Source organism: Opisthocomus hoazin, chromosome 6, assembly GCF_030867145.1.
Source record: "Opisthocomus hoazin isolate bOpiHoa1 chromosome 6, bOpiHoa1.hap1, whole genome shotgun sequence".
NCBI lineage: Eukaryota > Metazoa > Chordata > Aves > Opisthocomiformes > Opisthocomidae > Opisthocomus > Opisthocomus hoazin.
The window spans coordinates 66864844-66891065 of NC_134419.1; the positions used below are offsets into that span (position 1 = coordinate 66864844).

The 26222-nt window shown below is 44.2% G+C and overlaps 1 long non-coding RNA gene across 2 annotated transcripts in view; it reads right to left on the reverse strand.

Moving 5' to 3' along the window:
* LOC142361756 (uncharacterized) overlaps positions 1-26222 on the reverse strand; it is a 93981-nt gene that overhangs the window by 15768 nt on the left and 51991 nt on the right. For both annotated transcript variants that reach the window (XR_012764362.1, XR_012764361.1), the window contains exons 2-3: positions 5613-5751; positions 3448-3598 (exon numbers count right to left, since the gene is read on the reverse strand). This is a non-coding gene — a long non-coding RNA (uncharacterized LOC142361756). The remainder of the gene's footprint in view (positions 1-3447; positions 3599-5612; positions 5752-26222) is intronic.

Here is a 26222-nt window from a genome sequence, read left to right on the forward strand (position 1 = left end):
ATTGGTTGGATGGTCGTAGCCAAAGGGTAGTGGTCAATGGCTCAATATCCGCATGGAGACCAGTGATGAGTGGAGTCCCTCAGGGGTACGTACTGGGACCAGTGCTGTTCAATATATTTATCAATGACATGGACAGCAATATCGAGTGTACCCTCAGCAAGTTTGCAGATGACACCAAGCTGAGTGGTACAGTTGGTACACCAGAAGGACGGGATGCCATCTAGAGGGACCTGGACAAGCTGGAGAGGTGGGCCTGTGTGAACCTCATGAGGTTCAACAAGGCCAAGTGCAAGGTCCTACAACTGGGTCGGGGTAATCCCCGGTATCAATACAGGCTGGGGGATGAAAGGATCGAGAGCAGCCCTGCTGAGAGGGACTTGGGGGTACTGATAGACGAAAGGCTGGACATGAGCCGGCAATGTGCGCTGGCATCCCAGAGGGCCAGCCGTGTCCTGGGCTGCATCAAGAGAAGCGTGGCCAGCAGGTCGAGAGAGGTGATTCTGCCCCTCTACTCTGCTCTGATGAGACCTCACCTGGAGTAATGCGTTCAGCTCTGGAGCCCTCAGCACAAGAAGGACATGGAACTGTTGGAGTGGGTCCAAAGGAAGGCTACAAAAATGATCCGAGGGCTGGAGAACCGCTCCTATGAGGACAGGCTGAGGGAGTTGGTCTTGTTCAGCCTGGAGGAGAGAAGGCTGCGGGGAGACCTGATTGCAGCCTTTCAGTACTTAAAGGGAGCCTATAGGAAAGATGGGGACAATCTTTTTAGTAGAGACAGCAGTGACAGGATGAGGGCTAATGGTTTTAAACTAAAACAGGGTAGGTTTAGGCTGGGTATAAGGAAGAAATTCTTTACAATGATGGTGGTGAAACACTGGAACGGGTTGCCCAGAGAGGTAGTGGAGGCCCCATCCCTGGAAACATTCAAGACCAGGTTGGACAGGGCTCTGAGCAACCTGATCTAGTTAGCAGTGTCCCTGCTCGCTGTGGGGGGGTTGGACTAGATGACCTCTAAGGGTCCCTTCTGACCCAAAACTTTATATGATTCTATGTGATGGGCAGTGTCATGGGCCCTGTGAGACATCTACATGTGATTTTGCAGATTAGATATTCTGTGGGCCTGTCTGTAAGACCCAAACAAGGCACCCAGATGCAGAAATGTGGTCACCAGAGGCACCACATACAACCGATGGTGAAGAAAAGGCACCTTGGTCAGGCATCCGGACCCAAATAGCCATTATACAACTGCTCACTGTAGCAGTGTCAGATGTTCCTGCATGTGTAGCACTTACCCTACACCTTACTGTTATGTCCTGCCCATGCCTTGTCTTGGAAGAGGACCTGTCTTTGTATGCTTTGTGCCAGCAAATGCCCAATTACAACACTAACACAACACAAACTGTAGGTTATTAACATCAGCTGGCTGCAATTTCACCAAATTTGAAACTTCAGGAGCCAGGTGCTGGGCTGCCTTTTCCACATCGCTCTGCCAAAGCACCTGTTTCTGAACACCGTTTCTTCCCTGCTCGAGCACCTCAAGCCAAAGGCCAGGCTGTCTGCAAACCCTGTGGCAGCTCCCTACGATGCAGACGGTGTGTGGATCTGTCCTGACACCTCCTCTTGCTCCTCTTCTAGTGTTATGCAACTCCCTACCCTCATCTCCTCTCACACTGCTGCTCTTCTCAGCAGCTGAAATAGCAGGAGTGAGTGGTTTGTGAACTCTGGCTGAACTGACAGGATCTCTTCGTAACACTCCACATTTCTGCAATTAGTTTTTTTTTTTAATTTAATTTTATTTATTTTTTAACAGGCTCTGCTCCCATATTTACTGAGCTGAATGCAATTGCTTAGCTTCATTATTCTGTTGCAATAGGTCTGCTGGCAAGTTTATTAAGCAATAAGGGATGAAAGGCAGCAAGTTTCTAGGTGGTTATAGCGTGTGTTGTGCAGTGTTGATAAGGCACAAGGTCGAAGGCTCACAGCTTTAATCACAGGAGAAAAACACCCCGGAGAGACAGAATCTTCTTGGTATAATGACATGGAAGTGAGTCATAAAAAAGGAACTGCTGTAAAAACTGCCCATTCCTCTTTGCCTGGAGAAACCAGCGCTTGGGAGAGATTGTCTGTAGAATAGCTCTGATGTCACATCTATAGCTATCTTCCCCTCAGGGATTATGGACCATGTGTGAACTTGAAAAGGCAATCCCCTGAACCAGCTCCTTTTTTTACCTGCTAGTCAGAGAGAGCTCCAGTTTTGTTGATGAAATTCATGCTGAGGGGCTTTCTCCCCCTGCAGAAACCCTGGAGTTCTCTGTGTCTGCAGGGGACTTGTCAGATCTCATCAAGCCTGGCAGGCTGCTGCTGGTGGCCCTGCCACTGTGGTTGTGGCCTCACCCCGTGATGCTGCTGCTTCTTGCCTGCTGGAATCCCATGAGTATCCTACATGATTGTAAAGCAACAGCATCTTCCTTGGGCCTGAATGTAGCTGAAGCCACACCATTCTGTGCATGTGGACTCTCTTCTCCCTGGAAAATCAGGTTGTGTACTGCTGTCTCTCATTCTTTCTTATCCTTACCTACTGGTGTGAAATCCAACTTCAAAATCTCTGCTTGTATGTCTGCTTTGTCACTGGTCATGACTGTGATGTTTGGCAAGTCATGTCATTGCTACCAGACTCCTGGCCTTACACACACCCTGTGTATCTGGGCTAATAGTACATCACAAAACAAATGGTAACTGCAGGGTGAATTAACAAATTTTGGAGGATTAGAGACATATCCTTTATAAATGCTAAGTAATAATATTGCATCCCTGTGGAGGCTATTAGAAATTGGATGATGACACCCAAGGGAAGGGTACCATTACAACAATGTAGAGAAGCCAGATGGGCAAGTGATCCACACCACTTATGTCAAGAAAATGGGAAGCATCTGCCTCTGTGGGTAATGAAAGAAATAATTGATATACCCATATACAGCCTGGGAGATTGATAGCTGTAATTTAGCAGTGGCTGTTCAGCACTTCTATCAACAATGACAAAGAGGCCTGCAGTGTTACCTGTTTCTTTGTCAATCTCTTGATTGCAGTATGGAAGGGGCTGGAGTTACTCTCTGAAGAGAGAGATCTTGTAAAGTGAAGCAGCAGTGACACACAACCATATGGGACACCATATGTGAGGACAACATCTGCAGAGGGGTTCACTTTTATTTCTCTCCCCCCCCCTAATCTTCTTTAATTGCAAAGAGTTTTTGGATTAATATGCAGATCAGCTCAACAGCCATAGCTGAAGAGCCCAGTAGTGTGAATCAGACTGCTGTGGAAGGGAAACCTGAGCAGTAAAGTCCTGTGACAGCATCAGACAAGTAGCAGATTGATGATTTAACACCCTGACGTGCAATGCCTGCCCCTGTTGTAGGGGATGGAGGCTGCAGGGGAGCTGTTCTTTACCTGGTCTCCACGATTAACGCTGGATGTTGTGGTGGGTCAGCACTTTGGGTCGGTGTAAATTTCTGGCTTTACAGGGCACTGTGAAGTCAAAGTGCTTGTCCTTGTTTTGTAGTTCTCTGTCAGCTATGTTGTAGCAGCAGTGCTCTGGTGGCTGGAACAGTAGAAGCCTTTTGTAGGTGGAGTGATGTGATAAGGGTTAACATACTCAAAAGCTTGCCTGTTCCCCCCACCCTATATGCCCGATGATTTAATGTGGGAGATGACCTCCAACTGCAAGCATTGCCACATCTGCACAACACTTTGCGACCTTGCAAGTTGCCTGCAGCATGCTGCTTGCTTAGAGAGTGGAGCTCTCAGAATTTTCCTCCCTCTGGGCTGTGGGAGAAAGCAGGATATGGCAGAGCTGGGTATCGGCAATAAGGAGTTGCAGGTCTGCTTTTGACCCTGGTTCCCTGTGGCAGAGACCTCAGGGCAGGGGGTTTCCAGCAATGCAATGAGGAGAGACAGGGCAGGAAGATGAGAGAGGGGTGGCCAGGAGGGAAGCACCCAAAGTCATGGGGCCCAGTCCGTGGACCTCAGCAGAGGCTTTTTATTCCACAGTTGGGGTTGTTTAGCCTGAAGAAGAGAAGGCTCCAGGGAGACCTTATTGCAGCCATCTAGGGCCTTGCATTTCACCTGACATGTCCCCTAGATCTGAAATCCAGTGTGGGAGAGATTTATTTTAAGGACAGAAAACTGTATTTTACTGTTTTATAAGTCTGATTCTGTTTATAGCACTTTCTTGTTCTGTTCAACTTACTGAAACAGATTTTCATCTGAAGTAAATAAGGTAAATGTTCCCTTCAGTGGAACTGCGATTATTCACACCAGGTTGGGTTTGGTTCCACTAACCTTAACTCCCTAACGTATTTAACTAACGTGATTGCCCTCTCATACCCATGTTTCACATCTTTGAGACTACTGTTACAGTTTTATATAACCTGCGATAAATTCAACCCTGATAAAACTTCCTAAAGGTCACCCTGCTTCTGTTAGGGATGGAGATTCTCCTTTGACCCTCATGATTTGCCAGGCATGATTTTGATATGATTCAAACTGGCTGAGTGCATAAGGGTTGTAGTGGCATAATGGGTACCTGACATCTCTTTGCTTTGGGAGCCCTGATGTAGTTTAATGTGGTGCCCAGGCTTTAGCACCACTACTCCAGTGAGAAGCCATTGGGAGGACCGTGGTTGTGGGTCTGTGGCTGAGCTGTACTGGAGTCAGCTAGGTGGAAGGCAGGTTGGGAACAGCCTCAGCACCTGTGTCTTTTCTTTTGGTGTAACACTTTGCTGCTGTGACTAAACTGCAGGGATTTTTGGACAGGTATTATACAGAAATGTGGTCATTCACTCTGCACTGATCACAGTAAGATAGCTGGAGCTAACAGGGTAATGGGAAAACATAGTATTTACTGGATGCAGCTTGAGCAGCAGCTGAACTGCATCAATCAGTTCACATTTCTTTAATGTCTTGAGTCGCTAGACAGGAAGGCATATGAAAGACAGGGGGAGTGAATTGACATTATTGCAATAGACGCTTTATTGCCCCATCATCTAGTTCCTGCATCCTCCTCGAGGTCTGGTTGTTCATCATACAGCCCTTTAACTGAAAGCTCTCTCTTGCCACATCTTAGTGTGATGGCTGTGTTGTACAGTGAGGATATACAACAAATCCTTCCATGGCTTCTGCAGTGGCTCTGGCCAAGGACCCATGCCATGAAAAAGATGCCAGAAAAGATTAGAGCGAGGCAGGGAGAGGCAATGAGCCCCAGTAAAGTGAGCCTGTGATGCACTACAGAGCTCTCTTTTCTGAACATCCTCCCTTCACTGAGGAAAGCAAAGTGGTTTGGTGATGGATTTCATGGAATGGGACACCTGAGAGCTACAGCTATTCGAGTACAGAGGTGTGCTTTATGGAGAGATTATGTTTTGTTTAAGCTTGCCTGGATGTTGAGATGACAGCTGTGTAGAGATTGTGTGGACAAATGAAGTGAGAGCTAACGCTTAGCAAGAGGGATGCAAGCTTCCCAGGGGATATAGATCTGCAGTACAACACAAAAATCAGTTTTCAGAGATCAGCCATGCTGAAGAGATATCGACTGCAGATAAAATGCAACTACTTACCTGTTCATTTTCTGCAGTGCTTTATTGCTCACTTTTGTTTAGCTTTGCACTAAGTAAAGGGATCTTCGTCTTCTCTTTCAGGCAGGGCTACCCTTTGCAGGCCCACTGAGCTCATCATTCTCTCCTCCCATAGGAACACCTGAAGTACAAAAGAGAAGGCAAAGCTTCATTTTCTGAGTGCACCAACAAACAAAAATTGTCATGATTTGGCCATATCTGCAGTGGACTGATGTGATCTCCTTCACCCTCTGAGGATTTTTGGCCACATTTCCCATTATAGGGTGAGAGGAGAAATGAGGACAAGGCAATGACGTGACCAAGTGCAACCAGCTGTACTGCCCTGGCAGCGTAGGGGGACTGGCCTCTCACCCACAGGTCTGACCACGGGCGGGTGCTGTGAAGGGAGCTGTGCAGGTGCAAGCTATTCTGTGCCATGGAGGCCATAAATGTTTAAGTTGATTTAAGTGAAAATCCAAAGGTCAAGAATTCTCCAGAGGGCCCCAGGATGATCTGCTGAGGAACATTTCCTATGCCATGAGTGACCACAGGCATGTGGAGACTGAGTGGACCACTCAGCTGGTAAAGGCTGGACTGCAGGAAATACAGAAACCAGAGAAGATGGACTGACAGAGGGACTGGGGAGGTTGGGCTCTCAAGTTTTTAGTTCCCCATTAATACTCAGGTGGGTGAAAACCAGAAAATTTTTGAGATCTTCCCTGTTGCTATCACAATTTCTGTGCAAATAGAGAAAATGAGCTGTATGGTTGTGTTGAGCAGACAGATCTTGTGGCCCTGTGCTGCTGGATCTCATGCATTCAGGAGCAAAAGTCACTGTGGTTTAAAGTCTTTCTACGACCTGTGTGGTCCCAGCTCAACTTTTTGTGCTGAAGGTCTCCTTTCCAAACGCTCCTGGGCTTGAATGGACATGGAAATTCAGGTTGTCCCCATCAGTTGGGGTGGATGAACAGCATGGACTAAGGTTGTCCTGTACCCTGCTGTGAGGACCATGATTGATTCCTCACGTTTTCAGCAGGCACCTTCCACTGCCAATAAATTCCCTTTGTAAATCACTGGGGAAAATGTAGGCTGGTTGCCACTTCCTACAGGCTGTGAAATCAAACTGACTCCTCTGACAAGGAAAGCAAAGATATGGGCACAGGTGTTCAGGTGGCTGCAACATGCTCCCTGCCTTGTCCAAGGGCTCTAGGTGAGAAACTCCAGAAGTAGGGCAGAAATCCAGAGCTGCTGAAGCAGCTACAAAGGAAATTGTGCGTCTGTGCCCATGGGCATTTATCTCTCTGCATGTGTGTTTCCCTGGATTTGTCCTTCTCTTTCTGTGGTCAGAGCTGATTGACTAACTGTAAAAACAAAAAACCTACATGAATGATTTTCCAATCAAAAATTACAAATTATTTATCTGGAGAATGTTATTTGTCTCTTTGTGGAGCTAGCCAAATTGCTGGAAAATGGATTTCCCATGAAATTAGTGATCTATCAACAGTCTAAATGCCCGGAGGATGCTACCCGCGAGTGCCAGCAGGCAAGCTGTTTTGCACAGCTGGTGAAAGCAGGGTAAGAGCAAAGTGAGAAAACAGGTGAGAGGGTATATGATGATGTGCTTAAGAAGTGATACTCTCGCTATTCTGTTTCCTGATCTTTTTAATGATTTCTTTATTTATTTAGCATATAATCCTAAGGTACAAGATATATTTAAATTAATACTTGGAAAAACAATATTAAGCTTCAGGAATCTGCCTAGAAAAACTCTGGAGAAGTTGCATCTATAACAACATCCAGCACGTTGGGCAGAGCTCTGGCTGCTAGAAGTGAGTGGCATGCATGGCCACAGTATCACATAAATATGGCTGTTCCTACTAATGTAATAGCTTGTACTGTACATGGGATCTGTAAATCCCAAAATGCCTTGGACACTGAGATCTACTGGTAGCATTCCTGTCTGGGAGATGGTGAAGCCACAGATGAGACTAGTATCATGCCATTGGTGGCAAAGCTGAGGAGTGGCTCTAGGTCTTTTTCCTTTTCCCCTGGACTACTTTGCTCTCCTTCCCCAGGGACCAAAAATGTGTTCGTGAGGACTATATCACAGGGCACAGTCTTGCTCTGTGCAGGGAGGGAAGTCTCTGTGGCTGTCAGGACCATAAGATCTCTCACATCAGGGTTGCTTCGCAGTAAGATCTGTAAGGTGCTCTAGGTATCCTAGAAAACTGCCCATCTGGGAAGTGCAAGATCCTGCCTGTTTCTGTGTTTGTTGGTCTCCTTGAAGTCCCCCTGGAGATGACAGGAAAAGAGGGTCATGACTCTATTTCCCTTGAAGCTGAAGTAAGGCTCCGGCTGACACTGGTAATTGTGTATCAGGTACTTCTTTGTTCTGTCCCTGCAACCATGGCCTCCATCTCTTTTTCTGTAAATAGAAAGCACCAACCACCTCAGAAACCCCTGTCGCCACTCCTGACAGCCGGGGCCATGCAGGACTCATTAAAGAAAGTAAATACAGGATGTGGGCAGGCCTGGCAGCAACAGCTTTCTCGTGCTGCCAGCAGGCCCTCTGCCAGGTAAAGCCGAACTCCCAGCGAGAGCTTCTCAGAACGCCTTTGGGATGTGTACAGAAGAATTCTGTGGTGAGATGAAATATTTAAAACCGCTTTGGGTTGAAGCAAGGTGGGGGAGCAGCAGCCTCTTTAATCTGTGCACAGTTTGAAGACTGCGTGTGAATCATTGATGAGGAGGGCAGAGTGTTTCTAAAGCTCTGGCAGGTCATTAAACCTGGTGATGGACTCATTAAACAGGGAGCTGCATGGAAAGCCCTTGACAAAAGTGCTGGAGTATTTCACATGCATTGCCCTGTGGTGCGCCAGCACTTTTCACCCGTGACTTTCAGGGTACTGTTGCAGTATTTATCAATAAAGGAAAATGTCTTAGGCCAGTGGATCACGTTGCATAAGAGGAAATTTGTGAAATAAGTGCTTTGATCTGTCAGGCTGCAACATAAGAAGATGCAAAGGCTGGAATTCAGGACTCGGGGTGCTTCTAACCATCTGATTGTGTTGCACATGGGGCTTGGGTAAATGACCGCCATCAGCTCTTTTAAATGGGATTTAACTGGGGCAGGGAAGCAGGGGGTGTTGCAGTGTTAGAGTTCCTGTGAAGAAAAGTAGAAAATGCCACTTTGCCAAGGGATGTCCTCAAACCCATGTGTGTTCACAGCTTCTACTGGCCTCAGTGCCCACACCATGGTGCTATTTGACCTCTACTGTACCTGCTGTTCTGTGCCTTAGGCTTTTTCTGACCCACCTGCACAGATGATACATACTGTTCAACAGGTTGGATAATTTTCCAACCATTGCAATGACAAATGTGGTGTCAGATGATCCCTTCAACTGGTTTGAATTTTGTTTTCTTCTGAAAGAATTTTGCTTTTCAATAAAACTGTGCTTACAGAATTTTGCTTTTCAGTAAAACTGTGCACAGTATAACTGTGCTTAAGTGCCGGCCATAGACCCAAGAAAACCTGGCCTTATTGCTTACAGTCCCTGTGCTTCATCTCTAATTGTTAATTACATAGATCTAGATACTTGGATGGTGTAAACTGGCATTACCCTCTTGGCTTCCGATGGGTTTACAGGATTTGAACAATATCCCCTGATTGTCTTACATTTACTTAGCTGTGTTCCAAAGCACTGTTCAAATGTCATGCAGAGGAGATTGTATCTGTCTTCCTCAGGGGGCTGGACGTTGTCCCTCAGCTGGCAAGCAAGCAGCAAATGCTCTTTTCTGCAGAAAGGCCACAGCTGTCTGCCCTTGCTTCCCTGGCCCTCAGGAGAGAGTGGAAACAGCTGCAAAGGAAAAGACCCTTCAAACTAGCAACGTGGAGGAGGAGCAAGGGGTTAGCAATGTGGAGGGTGCTTCCGGCTTGAGAGCTCCGAGTCCTTTTTCCCTCTGTGTCTTGGTTGGGCTGAGAATGAAAGAAGCTGGCGGCAGCTTGGAGAAAGGGCTTCTCTGGTGTGGTGGAGGTGTGGGGATTTCTCATGCGAATGCTGGACTCACGGCTCAGGTAAGTCTATCCATTGCTTGAAGCCATAGGTGATGAGGAGGTGGGAAACAGCTCTATCCCTCTTGCTGGGAATGGTAGCTGCATCTTGATGTTTATGCTTTCTACTTAAACTTCTGTTGGGACTGCTTTCTTCTAAAATGCAATTGCATCTGGTAGAGCAGAGAGCTGATTACTACTTATTGTTGCTTAGGAATCCAGAAGAGAAAGCAAAGAAGAATTAAATAGGAAATTATCTTTCTGCTGTACACAAAGGTATCCAAGATGGTCTAGTTTTGTCCTCAAGTACACAGTAATTGAGTTGTTCCTTTTGCTTGCTTTGGTTTACTGCTTGAAGCAAATAAGCTCTCCCTTGAATGATGCATTTCCAGAAATCTTGTAAGTGGTGCGCTCGGTGGAGGTGGGAAGAGGGGTGTGTGCAAGCACTTGGGGATACACAACTGGGAACAGCGAGTGTGGTGGGAAAGAACAAATAAATTCTGACACTGCAAGTGTATATTAAGCAGCAAAGAGAGCAAGGCTTCAGCTGGCAGTCATTGCATTAACAGCTTGGGTATTTCAATAATCAGTTTAAAGTCGAGTTTATCATGCATGCAAAAAACTCAGCTCTTCAAGGTGTGTGGTTGTAGCTCAAAGCCATTGAAAGTCAAGAGAGATTATGATGGTGTGGTGTAAAAATTCATTAATGAGATTGCTTCCATACATTGGAGGAAGAGACAGAGCTCGCAGGGTCAGAAGCAGGTTTCTGTTGTCTGTGATCCTAAACTCCTGTTCAACTAGGAGCAGAGAAGGAGGCAGGTGCTATTTACCCTCCGTGGAAAGCTCAGTCACTACTTGAGGCAGAACCACCTCTGGACTTTCCTAGTAGTCTGTGGCTCTCCAGTTGCATAAAATGTGCTTCTGTCTGTCTTCTTTTCCTCTTCAGTTGAGCCATGTGGCCTGCAGCAGACAGACTCACTAGCATGAGTCCATTATCATGCTCATTCTTGCCCAGATGTGCTCTGACTGGTGCACGCCAGTCCTTCTGAAGTCAGTGGGGCTGTGGGAATGACCTGTGTGACTCTGGTCTCCTGCCCAGACCTTCATCAGGTGTAAATCTGCACAGGCTTCTAGTTTCAGTAGGGCTGGAGTAATTCACAGTGTGTTTTGCAGCGTTTCTGCTTAGGCAAGTCAGCAGACAATTGCCTGGAGAAGAACTGGCTGCCTTAGGAATCTCTGCCTGGGGATATCCAGTGGCCGTGCTGTGCTGTCTGCGGCACTCCTCTGCCTAGAATTACAGGTGGCAACTCTGTTGGATGCTGTGCTAAGAAATTACTCGTTATATCCCCCTTAAGCAAAAACATCTTGTAAGGACTGTTTATTCTGGTTTTTGGGGTTCTGTGGTGTGTAGTATCTCTCTTATCTTCAGTTCCTCTCTGATTTCTAGCCCTTGGATTGGAAGGGACTCTGTCTCCACTGATTCCTCCAGCATGCAGCCAATCTTTGGCTGTGCTTTCTGGCATCTAGCAAAGGGCAGCCCAGGCCCTGACTGCGATCAGCTGTCCCACAAGCTATTACTGCAACTGCTCCTGATTTCAGCACATGGGGAGGTTGAGACTTGACCCAGAGACAGGAGTGGTGCTTTGAGATCCGTCCTTTGCTGTGGCTGGACGTAATGGTAGTGTTAATATGGGATATGCTTGCCTGGAAGTGTTTTTTCTGTGCTCATGCTTGCATTTTTTCTCTGTACTAGAGGTTAGCCTGATCCTTCTGCTAGGCAGGTAAAGGTGCATTCAAAGGACAGTTCTTGCTGATAGAGGAGTGTACAGCCAGCCAATCTCCCATACTATTGCTTCAGCAGAGAAGAAAAATGTCTCTCACATTTTCCCCTCTGGAGGGAATTTGGTGCAACAGATATAATTCCATAGTCTGCTGTGTCCTTTTTCCTAGTTCTTTCAGCAGATCAGCATACCAGTCTGAGATTTTCAAGTACAGCGGGACAGCAGAACATTGAGACAAGTGGGAGGGAAGTCCAAGGAAAAAAAATGCCAAAAAAAGCTACCACTTTTTCCCCAAATGTAAAAGGGCTGGAAGAAGATGCATTTGGAAAGGATGAAAATGCTGAATATAGCGTACATGACTAGAGGAGAAGGAGGGATGCGTGTGGATGTATAGAATGCGTGCTGGGAACAGCCTAGAAAGCAGACTACAGAAGGATGCTGAGAGCAACAGCATAAAATTAAGAAAATGGGAAGATGTAGGCTGGAAAGAATTGAAATTGTCCTGGTAAGAGATCTTTAACAAGCTGTGGGTAGCTTCCTCAAGGGAAGGGATAGCCTCTCCATTGCTGGGGTTGTTTAAAAAGTAAATGGATGAAATGGTAAGAAATATGCTCTCGGGATGAATCTTCTGTCAAACTGATGGATCAATGACCTAAATGGTCCTTTGGTTTCCTTCCATCTCTCATGCCTACTGCTCTGTGAGCAGCAGCTCCTAGTTATTAGGAATAAGACTAGGTGGAAGGAGTAGTGTTACCAGAAATACTCATTGACTTTCGGTGATTTGGTCTGCTTCCAGACTGCCTGGCTGTAAGAGAGCTTTGGTGTTGTAGGAGATAAAATGAGTGTGGGTCTCAGAGGGTGCCAAACTGAAACTTGCTTTCTGCTTTCCCTATGATGCCTTATTGTTTCTGTGTCTCAGGTAGGATCTTCTTCTGAGACCTGGCCCAAAGCAAGCTATGCTTACAAAGCTATGGTAATCCATTGTCACTTCTACACCTATTGGCTGGGTTGTGCCCATCTACTCTTTTTGTATGCTCCTCAGGGCTTTTTTCAAGGAACAAATAGGCACACAGATTGTTTTCACATCAGATCTCATGGCTCTGGTCTATCTGGTGATGCAAAACAGACGGAAAACTTTGTGATACTCCTTCTGCCCCCCACACATACTTTCCATCTACTGAGTTTCCTGTGCTGCTTTGCTTCCCAAACGTCCCACCTAGAAATAGGTCACATGATCAGGGAAAGAGAAGGGGCACAATGGCTGTATTTTGGTATTTTTGGTGCCTGTAAAATACTTTCTATGCATTGGAGGAAACTTCAAGATGCTCAAGACATTTGAGAGACCAGAACCTGCCCTGAGCTCAGAGAACATCAAGGTGCTTGGAGGTAAACACAGCAAGACAAAATATAGCTGAGTCTTGCACCTGTCTCATTTCACTGCATCCTTTTCTTTTCCCGTTCTCCTTGACTGTTTACGCTTCCCTTTGCCTCTTCCTGTGCCATTTATGGTATGTGGATCACAGAATGGTAGGGGTTGGAAGGGACCTCTGTGGGTCATCTAGTCCAACCCTCTTGCCGAAGCAGGGTCAACTACAGTAGGCTGTAGAGGACCTTGTCCAGGTGGGTCTTCAATATCTCCAGAGAAGGAGACTCCACAACCTCCGTGGACAGCCTGTTCCAGTGCTCAGTCACCCTCAGAGGGAAGAAGTTCTTCCTCATGTTCAGATGGAACTTCCTGTGCCTCAGTTTGTGCCCACTGCCCCTTGTCCTGTCACTGGGTGCCACTGAAAAGAGTTTGGCCCCATCCTCCTGACACCCACCCTTCAGATATTTAGAAGCATTTATAAGGTCCTCTCTCAGCCTTCTCTTCTTCAGGCTGAACAAGCCCAGCTCCCTCAGCCTCTCCTTGTAGGGGAGATGTTCCAGTCCCTCACCATCCTTGTAGCCCTCCGTTGAACTCTCTCCAGTAGCTCTTCATCTTTCTTGAACTGGGGAGCCCAGAACTGGACAGAGTACTCCAGGTGGGGCCTCACTAGGGCAGAGTAGAGGGGAAGGAGAACCTCCCTCGTCCTGCTGGCCACACTCCTCTTAATGCATCCCAGGATGCCATTGACCTTCTTGGCAGCCAGGGCACACTGCTGGCTCATAGTCAACTTGTCATCCACCAGGACACCCAAGTCCCTCTCCACAGAGCTGCTCTCCAGCAGGTCTTCCCCAAGCCTGTACTGGTGCATGGGGTTGTTCCTCCCCAGGTGCAGGACCCTGCACTTGCCCTTGTTGAACCTCATCAGGTTCCTCTCTGCCCAGCTTTCCAGCCTGTCCAGGTCTTGCTGAATGGCAGCACAGCCTTCTGGTGTATCTACCACTCCTCCCAGTTTTGTGCCATCAGCAAACTTGCTGAGGGTACATTCTAACTCTTCATCCAGGTCGTTGATGAAGAAGTTAAACAAGACTGGGCCCAGTACTTACCCTTGTGGGACACCACTAGTTACCAGCCTCCAATTAGACTCTGTGCCGCTGATGAAAACCCTCTGAGTTCTGCCATTCAGCCAGTTCTCAGTCCATCTCATGATGATCATTGCTACATCTACTGTGCTGCTATACTCAGGATTTCAAGGGCTGAGAAAACTATCTTGCTGTAATTTCCTTGTCATTCCTTTCCCTTTGTACATCTGCTGGTAAAGCAGCCTGGCAATAGACGAAACTTTAAATACATTAGATATGCATTTGCGTTTGAAGAAGAAACTAAAATATGCATGATTCATCCTAATTCGGATGTGCAGACTGGTTCCTGATCATGTACTTGCAATCAAAAATTTTACTTTTTAGGATGATTTTAATCACTATAGGGTTTTCTTTCAGTTTTAAATGGTGGGGTTTCTGGGGCATTCAATGAAAACTTCCTCAGCTGATAGAGGTGATCCCTGGATTTCATGATTTATTTGCAGAGTCTTCATACCTGGTCCCTGTGAACTACTGAGCAGCATCATCAGTCCTGCTAGCCTTAGATGGGGTTACATAGGCCAAATCTCGTTTGGAATCAGTCCCAGCACTGTGTGCCTGAACTCAGCTCAGCCCTAGTCTTTTGCTTATTTTCAATGGCTTTTCTTCTCGAACTGCTTACAGGTACCTGTTCCCTTAGAGCTTCTTAGCAGATTGCATTTACTGCTTTTTAAATTGGCCAGTACAACCTTGAAAAATGCTACCTTAAGCTGCAGCTCCTGCAGCTCCCCTATGTTTTATCTGTCATTATTTCAGTGTTTACATGCTCTGTACAGTATTACCCAGTTGTAAAATTACCATAACGAAACAACAGTAGAGTAGGACCACTGATCTTCTGTCTTTAGTTCAATTAAACTTAAGTTCATTGGCATGTAGAGCACAAACTTTTTGCTGAAAGTAGATTTCTGTGGACTGCATCCCTAGCTTGTTCAGTACAACACAGGATTTATCCATGTATGGGAAGGAATGTGATTGCACATGTGAAGACTACTGCAGGTCTTTGAGTCTGCTTTTACCCACTGAAGACCAGTGATGGAGGTAGATGAAACTGGTGAATGAGTGATCTGCTGATATCAAATGCTGGAAGGTTAGAAAAATAACAGTGTCTTCTAAAAAGAAGTGGATCAGAGTCACTTGGAGGGGAATGGTACACAATCCTGGCTATAGGCAGCAATCCCAGTCTTTATCGCCAAGTAACTGGGAGGGAAATTGAGGAAAGAGGTCCTGGTGAGGAATGAAAAAATTTAGTAAATCTGGAAAGGTTCTGAACACCCAGTTATGCAGTGTGTTTATGCAGTCCTTTCTCCGGCTGCTAAAATTAGCGGGGGGTGGGGACACACACGGATGAGGGGGGAAGGGGGAAGTAGGAAAGCTTTCAACAGAAATTCATTGGCAATTAGAAGCGAAATATCCACTGTGCTGTGTCTGTTTCCCTTGGCCACTTCCACTTAATGAATGTCCTTAGAATAGCAGCTCTGCTATTGAGCCAAAGCAAATTCTGCACCATGTTGGTTAGTTATGTATGCCCTGCGGACAGAGAACAAAGGTGTTAATGAATGATTTATGTATCAAACCAGCGCAGTAACATTAACTAGCTAAGCTGCACAAAGTGCCTCTTGAATGGGCACTGCATCTCCGTAGGCTAATGTGTTTTGCGCTCTGACCCATGTGTTTTACTGAGGTGGTTCTAGCTCTTCCTCCCCCCTGCCTTTGCAGGGAAAAGCATCCTCTGTGCTGCTGCTATGATGCTTGAGCACAGGTAGGAAAACTCTCTGTGCTCAGCCGCTGTACAACTAGGATGAAACACTTTTAATCATGGGTGTCACCAAGCTGAATGTACCTGCGGAACTGGGGAATGCAAGGAGGTAACAGAAAGGGTCTCTCTAGGCAGGTTTACTGCAATCAGTTCCTCAATGATGTGAATATATCAGTTTTGGGGGCTAATATTTTCTTACAGCAGGTCTGTAGTTCTCCTTTCTGGGTTCTGCTAAGGCCAGACGGAGCAGGAATGGGCAAAGAGGACATGTGAAAAGACTAAATTGGAACTGTAAGCCTAAAAGGGGCAAGACAGTTTGACTCCTAAGTCAGATCTCTTTCCTTCTTCTGGCTTTTGTATTTTGGTGCTCTCTACAACAGCCAAAGGCTGATCATTGTAAACTGGAGTTGGACTCTGTTCTGAGCCTGTCTATGGCTCCTGGGTCTCTGTGCAGGTGTTGCCTCTTGAAAGTGTTTCTGGGGCATGGCTTGCTACAGGCTGTGTCTTCAAGCTGTGTAGGTTTGTGGTGCAGGGGCAATAGTACATAAGATGCAAGTAAATGGTGTAAGTACCATATGGGTAAATGGTTATTTATTAATAATACCTATTTTCTGGCTGCTGTTCAGCAAACACAACAGCTGGACTGCCCTATAAAGAAGTTCAAGTGACTTCTAGGAATGGAAATGTTCACTTGTTCTGTGAACTTTTTGTAGATGGCACATTACCTGCAAGGGTATGCCATTTTCTACAGATCCTTACCTCTTACAGTTTTATTTCTATTGTTGATTCATTGTACGAGGCTTAGGAAAGCCATGTGTATCCCAGCAGGTTGTTGTTGCCTTTATCTTCATGGCGAGGTGTGGTAACAAAATAAAATTCAGGAATTATCTTCTCTATTGATTTAGCATAACTTCTGTTTAGCAGAGAGCACAGTTAGAGATATACAGCTCTTCCTGGCTGCATGGTCCTACCACCCCTTAACATGGGTGGTAATGAATAGAAACATCAATCCTAGCTGTCAGGGTGCTTCATCTCTTGAACCCGTGCCATTGTGCCGTGATTTAAAGAGTGCGAAGGCTGTGCTTTAGCATCTTTGGTACTGTGTCAGCTCGGTTGGAAATCCCGGCTTTGGGAGTTAGTCCACCTGTAAATGGAGAGATTGCAGGAGAAGCAAATACTTGCAGAATGTCTTCCTCTTTGTGGTACAAGGATGTCCTCTTATGTGCAGATTCCCTGCCCAGGGTTAAGTGATAGATTTGTTCCCAGCTGAGCTGAAATGGGACAGCATTGTGCAGAGCTTCTTGATCGAGCAGATCTTGGTATCAGCCAGTGTTGGGATGTTATGTTTTGAACCTCCTCATTTTTGTTTCCTAATGCCCTAATGATGGCTGTCCCTATAAGAAGAGCTGTGATGTTTGGAACTTGCATAGTGGTTTTCATGATCTTAAGCGTGCCTATTAAAACAAAAAAAGGCCATATTGAAAATCAATTTTCTTCTTGCAGGTCTTGAGCAATTTTGTGTGATATAATAAGATGAGCAATCTGGTTCTGGCAGTGAAAAGAACAGATGCCAAGCTATAATTTCCCTTACCAGAAAATGCTGCAGAGTCACTTTGTGTTGCAGAAAGAAGAATCTGTGTTATTAATAGAGGACAGTTAAAACTTGGAGTCCTGAGAGCACACACTTCAGCTGGTCTGTGCCATATGGAGGACAGTAGGCAGGGACACATCCTGGTCAGCCAGGAGAGAAATGACAAGGTCTTGCAGCAGAAGAGGTTGTCTGTACCTCGACTGAGCAGCAGAAACTGTTAGGTAATGCATCCCATAACACCGAGGGGTCAGGTTTCTGACTGTAAGACCTCTTGCTTGTATTTTTTTCACAGGGCCAGCCTCTATGGAAGACGGCAGAGCAAAGCTGGCATTGCCCTTTTGCACAAAGCTGGTAGCTGTGGGGCCCTGACCCAGGTCGTTCACATGCTTCTCAGCTGAACAGATTCAGGGAACTGGCGAAAAAAAAAATTATCTCTTGAGAGTGCTGAAATTTGCCTGTGTGAATATATTCCTTCTCTTATTTCTAGAAACATCCTGGATCTGTCACCACCACCTCCTTGTCAAGGTCACACATCAACCAGTTTCTGGGACAGTACAACACCCCTGCCAACTTATGCTGTGGCTAGAGATGTGCATCACTTTCAAAGCAGGTGCTGGCTGGCGCAGGGTCACAGGAGTATATTCACACCTGAATTTACTGCATTTTTATATCCCTGGGCAAGCAAGCCCTAACTCCTCTAAATAGTGTTCGACTTGTTCCCTATTCTGGCCAGCTCTCTCATCTCCTTATTAGAATTAATTGTGTTAAGTATTGGGTCACAACTAACCTTTTTTTCTGGAGGCTGTGGCAGAGATAGTATTGCAGTCTCAGCATCATCAGATTTGTTCTCCATTAACTGATGGGTTTATGCTTTTCTTTGCTCTTCTCTTACTTTTAATGTATTTATAGGTCCTTCTTTGTTGCCTTTATGTCCTTGTTAGTTGTAATTCATCTTATGCCTTAGCCTTTCTGATTTATCCCTGCATGTGTGTGCTGTTCCTTTATACTCTTCCTTAGTTGCCTGTCCTTGTTCCCACTTTCTATACAGTTACTTTTTGATTGTTCAGTCTTTAAAGTGCTCCTAATGTAACCGTATTTGTTTCAAGCTATGTTCACTATCTTTCCTCTGTACCGGGATAGACTGCTATTGTGCTTTTGATACAGTCTCTTTCAGTGCTATCAGGTTTCCTGCATTCCTTTTTACCTTAGACCATCTTCCCAAGAGACCATGCCTCACAGTTCTGAATGTGTTAAAGTCTGCTTTTTTTTTTTTTCCTTCTTTTTTTTGAAGTCCATCTTCGTACTTCTCCTGGTCTCCTTTCCCTTCCACTGCTGTCTTAAAAACACTTCCACCTGCATTGCCTTCCACTTCTTGGCTCTTAACAGTTTCTCCATACTGATATTAAAAAAATCTAAAATAAAATTACACTACACATGGAGAAACAGGCATTGTAATCTTATTTACTGACTCATTGCTAATACTGTTGTTCCATTGTGAGCAGAGATAGTAGGCGCAGGAAAACCCGGTTCAGGGCCATCAAAAAAGTATACCAAACAGCTGACAGCCAGCAGGGCATGAAGTCCACCTTCTTCCTGTAGTTTTTCTTCACCTTTTAAAACAAATACTTGTCACCATCACAAAGAACTTGGACTTTCTGTGTCCTGCTGTACAGTTTCGAGTAATAAAAGACTTCCAGGAAAGGTGCTATTTCTGCAATTTACCCAGAAAAGTCTCATCCCCTTGCGTCTCTTTAGATCATTCTCTCCTCTCCGCTTTCTCTACAGCAAGAGATCTGGAATAGAAACAGACATTTCTCCTGTTTCTGAACTTCAAGTAAGCACTGCTGCCATGAAGTGCAGCGCTCCCTCCCTTTTTCTGTGTTGTTATTCCCTTGAATATGTGTACGTATAGCTTTGCCTGTATGTTTTTCTGTGTGACCTTCTTTCTGACAACATCATTTCAAGTATGGAAAAGCCCCGAAGTTACAGACCAAGTAAGTGAAAACAGAATAGGAACCTTTATTCCAGAAATTGCTTTTTCCTTCAGAGTGAGCTTTGAGGTACTGTGAAACATCTCTACTGGGAACCAATACAAAAGCTGGTAAACCAATGCTGGCCTGTTACAGCTTTGCTTTGAGTGCTGTCTTACCCTCTCCTTAACATACTGTATCAAAGGATGTGTTTATGCAGTTTGAAGCCTTTGATACTCCCTGTTTCTCCAGAGCAGAGCTACCTGGTCAGATAACTCTGGGACTCAAGGAACGACAACATCAATTCTCATCTGTCTCTTTGCCCTCACAGTGTCTACTGTCAGGCCTCTCCTGGCTACCTGTGAAAACAGAGTCTGAGTCTCTCCCAAAGAAGGTGTATTTGTAAGCTTGGCTGGCCTCAAGTGAAGACTGGTGCCACTGGTTTAGCAGCAGCAATAGATCAAGCTGCGTGTGAGAGGAAGGGAGCATTTGCAGTAGAACTGAAGCATAGTTTAACACAGGAAGCAATACAGATCAGTAATAAATTTTATTGGACCTACAACTCCCTGCACTATTTGATATATTCATAAGTCCTATCCACTAGCACAGAACCTATTAGCTAGGTATTTACGTGTGTAAGACCCAAGAGTGTTCATGTCACATCTGGAATTTTTGCCACCAGAGCAGAAACATCTGCTGTTCCCTTCTTTGGTAACAACAATAAGTGATTACTGTGGACCAGTGACAAAAGATGGCATGCTGCACACCTTACTAATGAGGGTAAATATACTAAAATAGGAGTGATGAGATTCTTAAAAGCTTCTTATTGCCCTGTGCTTAAGGCTGGATGCTAGTGTTGTACTTCATTTTTCAATGAATCAAATAATTTTCAAAATTATTCTAGTGATAGGAAGGGATCCACAACACAGTTCAGACTCAGGTCTGGACGGTTTGCATTCCAAGCTTCGTATTTTTCTGGTTCCCTAGCAGAGTTGCTTCAACTTGTAAGTCATTTGCCGGAAAGTGAGGGGGGAAAATGTTTTTCTAGTCTCTGCTCCAAATAACAGAATTTACAGATCTGCTCTGTTAGTAAAAAAACCCCTGTATTTCTAGGTAGTTAAACATTTTGCATGTTTCATAATCTTAACCACAATATAAAGCCATAAACACACATTGTTCCAGTGCTGTTTACTACAGCGCCTTTTAGACAGCAGAACATTTAATTCGGTGTTTTGCTCACTTTGGGCAATTTCAGAAAGAACCTTCTTTCGTTGGTTGTGTGCTATGGTTTCTTACTGTCTAACTGTGAGTCATAAAGCACCCAGAATGGGTTGGTTACATAAGTATTTTGGCTTTTGTTTTGTTTGGCAACAATAACAAAAATCACAGATGCACAGAGAAGCTTGAAATTAGGGGTTCTAACAGGTTCAAAAGTCAGAGAAGCTGGCAAGTTGGGGTGCATTATCTATTTTTGATACCATCACTGTTGAAAGCCACCTTGGGTTTTTTTGAGTTCTTAAGCTGTAAGTATTAACTCTTAATATTAGAGATTGCTGCATCCTTGCTGACTTAGGATGGTTTACAAAGGGTTGTTTGTCGTGAGTGAGGAAGAAATGCTTCCATCATAAAAAGCTTAGCAGACCATTTACCATTCATGTAGGTTGATTGATTCAACTGTGCAGATCAGATGGGCAAATGGTTTGATGACCAGTTGGGATAAGAGTGGCAGATTTAAGTTTCTTCTCTGCTCTAGAGTTAATTCATTGCCAAAATCGGAAGTGCTCAGTAGCATAACTCAGAAGAGGGGTCAGAGATGCAAGTGTTTGATTGGGATACCACAGTCTCTGAAGTTCCCACTTGTGAAAGATGTATGTAAATGCCTCTTTCTAGTGTCTGGAGGCCAGAAACTTCGAAGGTTCTTTAGCAATAAGTAGCTGGGGCAGAGCTCCTCTACAGAAGTGAACTCATGAGAAGTACAGGGTATCAACTAACAGAACAAATTAACCTCCTATGCTCATATGAATGCCCTCATTCAGAAATAAAGTGGCCTTATATTAGAGGAATGAGTGGCAGGGCTTGAAAACCTTTGGGAATGATGATGTCCATTTGGGATTTTAAAGAACCTTAATTTATGTGTCCTGCCTCCATGCCACTTTCTGATTCACCTCATCTTTTCTGACCATTCCCATGATGAACTGGGCCACAGCTAAGTCTCATAACCAATTATCTGAGCGTAATCCTAAAGCTTAAGTTTCCTTTGCAAACACTGATGGCAACAAATTCAAAACCTGTTCACTACTGTAACTTTATCAATATTTCCCTTCTCTGGGAGCATTCCTGCCTGAAGTCTTATTCCCTCCAGCTGTGCTATTCAACCATCTCTGTCAAGTTAAGCAGAATTCTTTGCATCTCACCACATCTATATGTCTCTGCCACACTGACATATTTTGAGCCTCACACCCTGTCTCACAGGGACATCCCAGTGGTATTGCATACCTTGGCTGAGAATGGCAGCAGTAGGTTGAGCTAAAGTGCAAGGTGTATGTATTGGCCTGTTCCCAGGGAGAAACTAACAGTAAATTGGTCTTCATATTGCCTTTTGCAGACCTGGTAATTTTTAACCTAGACATGAAAATAAAAGCTGCTTTCACACACGCTCTGAACAAACAGAGGTCAGCATTCAGCTCTGAGGAAATAATTTGTAGCGTTAACAGAGAATTATTAGGGAGGCCTGTATCATCACAGGAAGTCTAAGCCTGCCTTCTGTGTGCAACAAGATAACAACCAACCATCCAGGGATCTTTAACCTCTAGAGTTGACAGCAGGAGGATGAAAACAGAAAAGCTTTCCTGTTACAGCAGAGGGATCAGAGGAGGCCTGTGTAATTACTAGCCATTAAATAAAATACGCTCCTATGTCTTCAAATGCCAAGGCACATGTATAATTAGCTGATAAACTGCATAAGAATAATTATCCAGAAGCAAAAGCCAGAGGAGTGAAAGGATGTGTTCACCTTCTCTCGCTTCTTGCAGGGAAGGGTAGTATGTAAATTGTTTATTTTAGTGAAAAGTTGTTAATTTGATGTTAAATGGCACAATGACTACCTCAACTGAGAGGCAGCATTTCCTAGCTGGCCTGAGGATTTGCTGTTTTATGAACTGCTGGTGAGATTTATGTAGCTTGGAAATAGATGGTGGTTGTAACTTCAGTTATTTCACGTGGGTTGTGTTTGCTCACAGACAGTTTGAGGGATCTGGAACAGAAGCTGCTGCTGAGCTACCTGGCAGTCGCTCTGCCCAGGGATGTAGCCTGGGGATGTTTGCAGGACTGGAGATTGGGTCCAGATCTGCAGGGTGGAGGCTGGATTTTCGGCTGTCTGGTGCAGCCGGTGCAGTGCTGGTGATGTGAGGATTGCTCCAGCATACTGTTTTACACCACCTGTGAGGTACAGGTCCTCACCCAAGTTACTGTGCTGAGCTATTGTGCATCAGCTGAGCTGCAGTAACTGTCTCTCACTGCTGGGTCAAAAGTAAACTAATTAGTTTTCATCTCTTCTTGTTGAATTCTGAACTGCTAGATAATCTCACCCATTCTGTGATGTAGAAGTGTTTCCATGGACGTTTGCAGTACCTCAGATATGTCACCAATTAGACTGTATGAGCCTCTCATCTTCATAATTACTGAATATCTAAAAATAGTTTCACTCTAGACATGTCAATGTGTCTAGATTTGGCAAAAGTGAGAATGAAAGAAATAGACACAAGAAACTAAAATCAGATTTTCTTCCAACTAACTCTCCAGTTTGGGAATTTTCAAAACACAGAGTGTAGATAAAAAGGTACCACTTGTCCTGACCAAACCTCAACAGGTTTAGTAATGTAAATCTGTGCCTGATAATCTGAACCGTACTTACTGATTCGTGTTCAAGGAGTGGGCTGTTGACAGGAATTAAATGTTTGCTGGCAGTGTGTTGCTCGGCCCATAGATGTCTCCTGCTGCTGAAAACAGTTTGGAAAGGGCACTGCATGGTTAATGAGAAAAAGAGCCCGAGTTTTGCTGCAGCCTCTTTCTGTTACCTTTAATGGGTGGCTTTAAGTGTGTTTGGTTTTTTTTATTTTTTATTTTTTTTTTTTTTAAGAAAATCTCTAATTCCATATACCATGGTAGCTAACAAGGGTGGGTAGTGATGTTCATAGTTTCCAAATTAGTTCACCCATTTCTTCTCAAAGCAGCTCTTCTGAATTTTGAAACTTACAAATAAGTCTAAATACAACACTGCAAGTAAAGTATGTATGAATTTCTAAAGTTTGAACATATAGAAAGTGATTCATCATCGTAGAATAGAAAAGATGTCTTTTTTAACACTAGATTAATTTATGCTCTAGAAGAAATAACATTGACATGCTGGAAGAGACTTTAGAATTTGCCTCTAATAAGTACATACATAAAAAATTATTTCATGTGCATAAGATTTTCCTCTCAGATAATCCCACAGCATTTTGCAGATAGATGTACAAACTAAAGCCAGTGAAAAATTAAAATTAAAATGCCACCTGAGAAGTGCCAAGTTTCAGAAAAACCTGCAGATTTCGAAAAAAGAGGATTGCTCCAGCAATTGTTTTAAAATTAAGTAGGTTTTATTTTCCTGTCTCTCTGGCTTGCTTAAAACCATTCCCACTAAAAATTTGGGTTTTTTCTAGAAAAAATCTTTGAGAATCTTTCGTGTTTGAATTCTACCACACCCCACCTCAAAAGACATCTAACATGAGCTAATATTCATCTGATTGTGTTGGATATGGCAGCAGCTGAACAGTGAGTGACTCCATCACACAGATTTAACTTTGGGAATCAAGTCTATGAAATAATAAGTCAAAATTGGAGGAAATGGGAGAGATGTGGTTTGGAGGGTTAAAATCTGTTTGGGAGAGGAAGATTTATGCCCTGCTTCTTTCAATCAGGGTACTGCTGTTTTGATTACCAGGATTAATGATCTTGACTTTTAGCTCTCAATCAAAGGGCAATGTCTCTGGTGCAATTCATTTCTCCTACTGAATAATTGGTTGAGAAGCCATTAAATTACCTTCAGAATCTCCAGTGTTGCTAGAAACAGCTATGATTGAAGTCGGTGGATATTTTCCGGTTGGTGTTGATTAGATAGTTTCCTCATGCCACTACATTTTTAGAAAATTCATAAGCTTTCTGCTTTGAGAACTTTCTGGATCTTTTGGTGACTCTTTTCTACAACAGGATGACCAGTGTAACCTGGTGGAAAGAGACGTGTCTAATGGACAGCTGAAAAGGTTCCTGCCCATGAAGATCACTGCAGAGTGTGTGACCAGAGCCTGTGAGGCTTTAGGTCGAGGGCTTCAGCTGCCACAAAAATTTTGGCTTCGGTGTCCCCCATATGTGATCCACTTGTGAGGACATAGTTTCCATGTCTCTGCTTCTCAGAGTCTTTTCTTTGTATGAAAATTTAGGCAATCCCTATGCTGATTCCACAGGCCGGTAGTTGAAGTATTTATCTGCAACAAAGATCAAAAAGGCCCAGGTCTCAAACAGACCACAGAAAAGACCTCAGCACAGGTTTCCCACATGTTCCCCCACTGGTAGGTTATGAGGTGTGTTGGATTGCATGTGCATTCATGTCTAGACACTGACCAGAAATACCAGCTTCGTCAAGATAAATTTCTTCTGAAAAGAAAAAACTTTGAATTGACAATTTCTTGTGAAATACAGGTTTTCACTCAAAAATTCCTGCCATGCTCTAGTTTTGACCCTGCTTAGCTTGTGAGATCTGATTCGATCAAAATACATACCGACGTGGCTGCAAGCACAATATACTTGGTGGCAAACCTTAAAGTGTACAAAAGAAAGGGAAATGAAATTCATTTTCTTCTCAGTAGGTTTCCTGGAACATTTTAGTATGTAAACTGCAACATTGTTTGTAGTCATTTCTTATCCTCAGGGTGCCAACTCCTACGTTCTCGAGGCCTTCAGAGACACCACACAGCAGTGTTTGATAAGCGACACCTTAAAACTTTAGCTTGGGCTCCTCCTACTTCTCACTTCCATTATCGAGTAAACTAAAAGGAAGGAGGGAAATGCAAGCACTGAATTCACTGCAACCAGAGAGGAGGTAATAGGAGAAAGCTTTACTGTGAAGCCTTTCATAATTCTTTGAACTGTGCCAATTAAGATGGTGAATACTTGGTCTTACTCAAAAGTTGCTAAATTAATTTTCCTTCTGTGATAACATTCAGTATGTAAGAAGGTATTTGATTCCCAGAGAGTGAGGAGAATAGAAAGAACACTGTGGTACGCTGCATGGTTTTACAAACTAAGGATTGTACTCTTGGGTGGTACAAAATGGTGTTACCCTCTTTGTACCCATAGCGTTGCAGTGAGAGTTGACTGTTACTTTTCTTGGGCATTTGTTCAGTGCCAAAAGTCTCTGTTTACACAGGGAATTTAGGGATGGTACAAGGGAAGCTTCTAATGTACCTCACTGAAAAAGCAAGGAGAGAAATGTTTGTCATGAACAGAGGAATCCTTCACTCTTACTCTTCCATATGGAGTTTCCAATATTGGTTGAACTTCTGAGTCTTTATGGACCACTGAAACTAATCTGTAAAAAAAAAAAAAAAAGGGGGGGTGGTGGGTGGAGTAAGGGGCTTCTTCAAGGTCATGTACTGAATGCACCAACTTCTGATTCTGACTCCTAGCTGTGAAGAAACTTCTTATTTCAAGACACCAATCTTACGGGAGGGGCAGCTCTTTAAAGGGCTCTAATCTAACTTTTCTTTTCCAAAAGCATTGGAAGACCTGTTTTTAAACAATTTGAAGACTGTGATTTGTAACACTCTTAAGAAAATTAAGAGCTATTGGGATTGGTTTAGATCAAAGTGGTCTCTTCCTGTCTGTATCCTTTGTAGTTCTTTGATTACTGCTTATTCTATACTGTA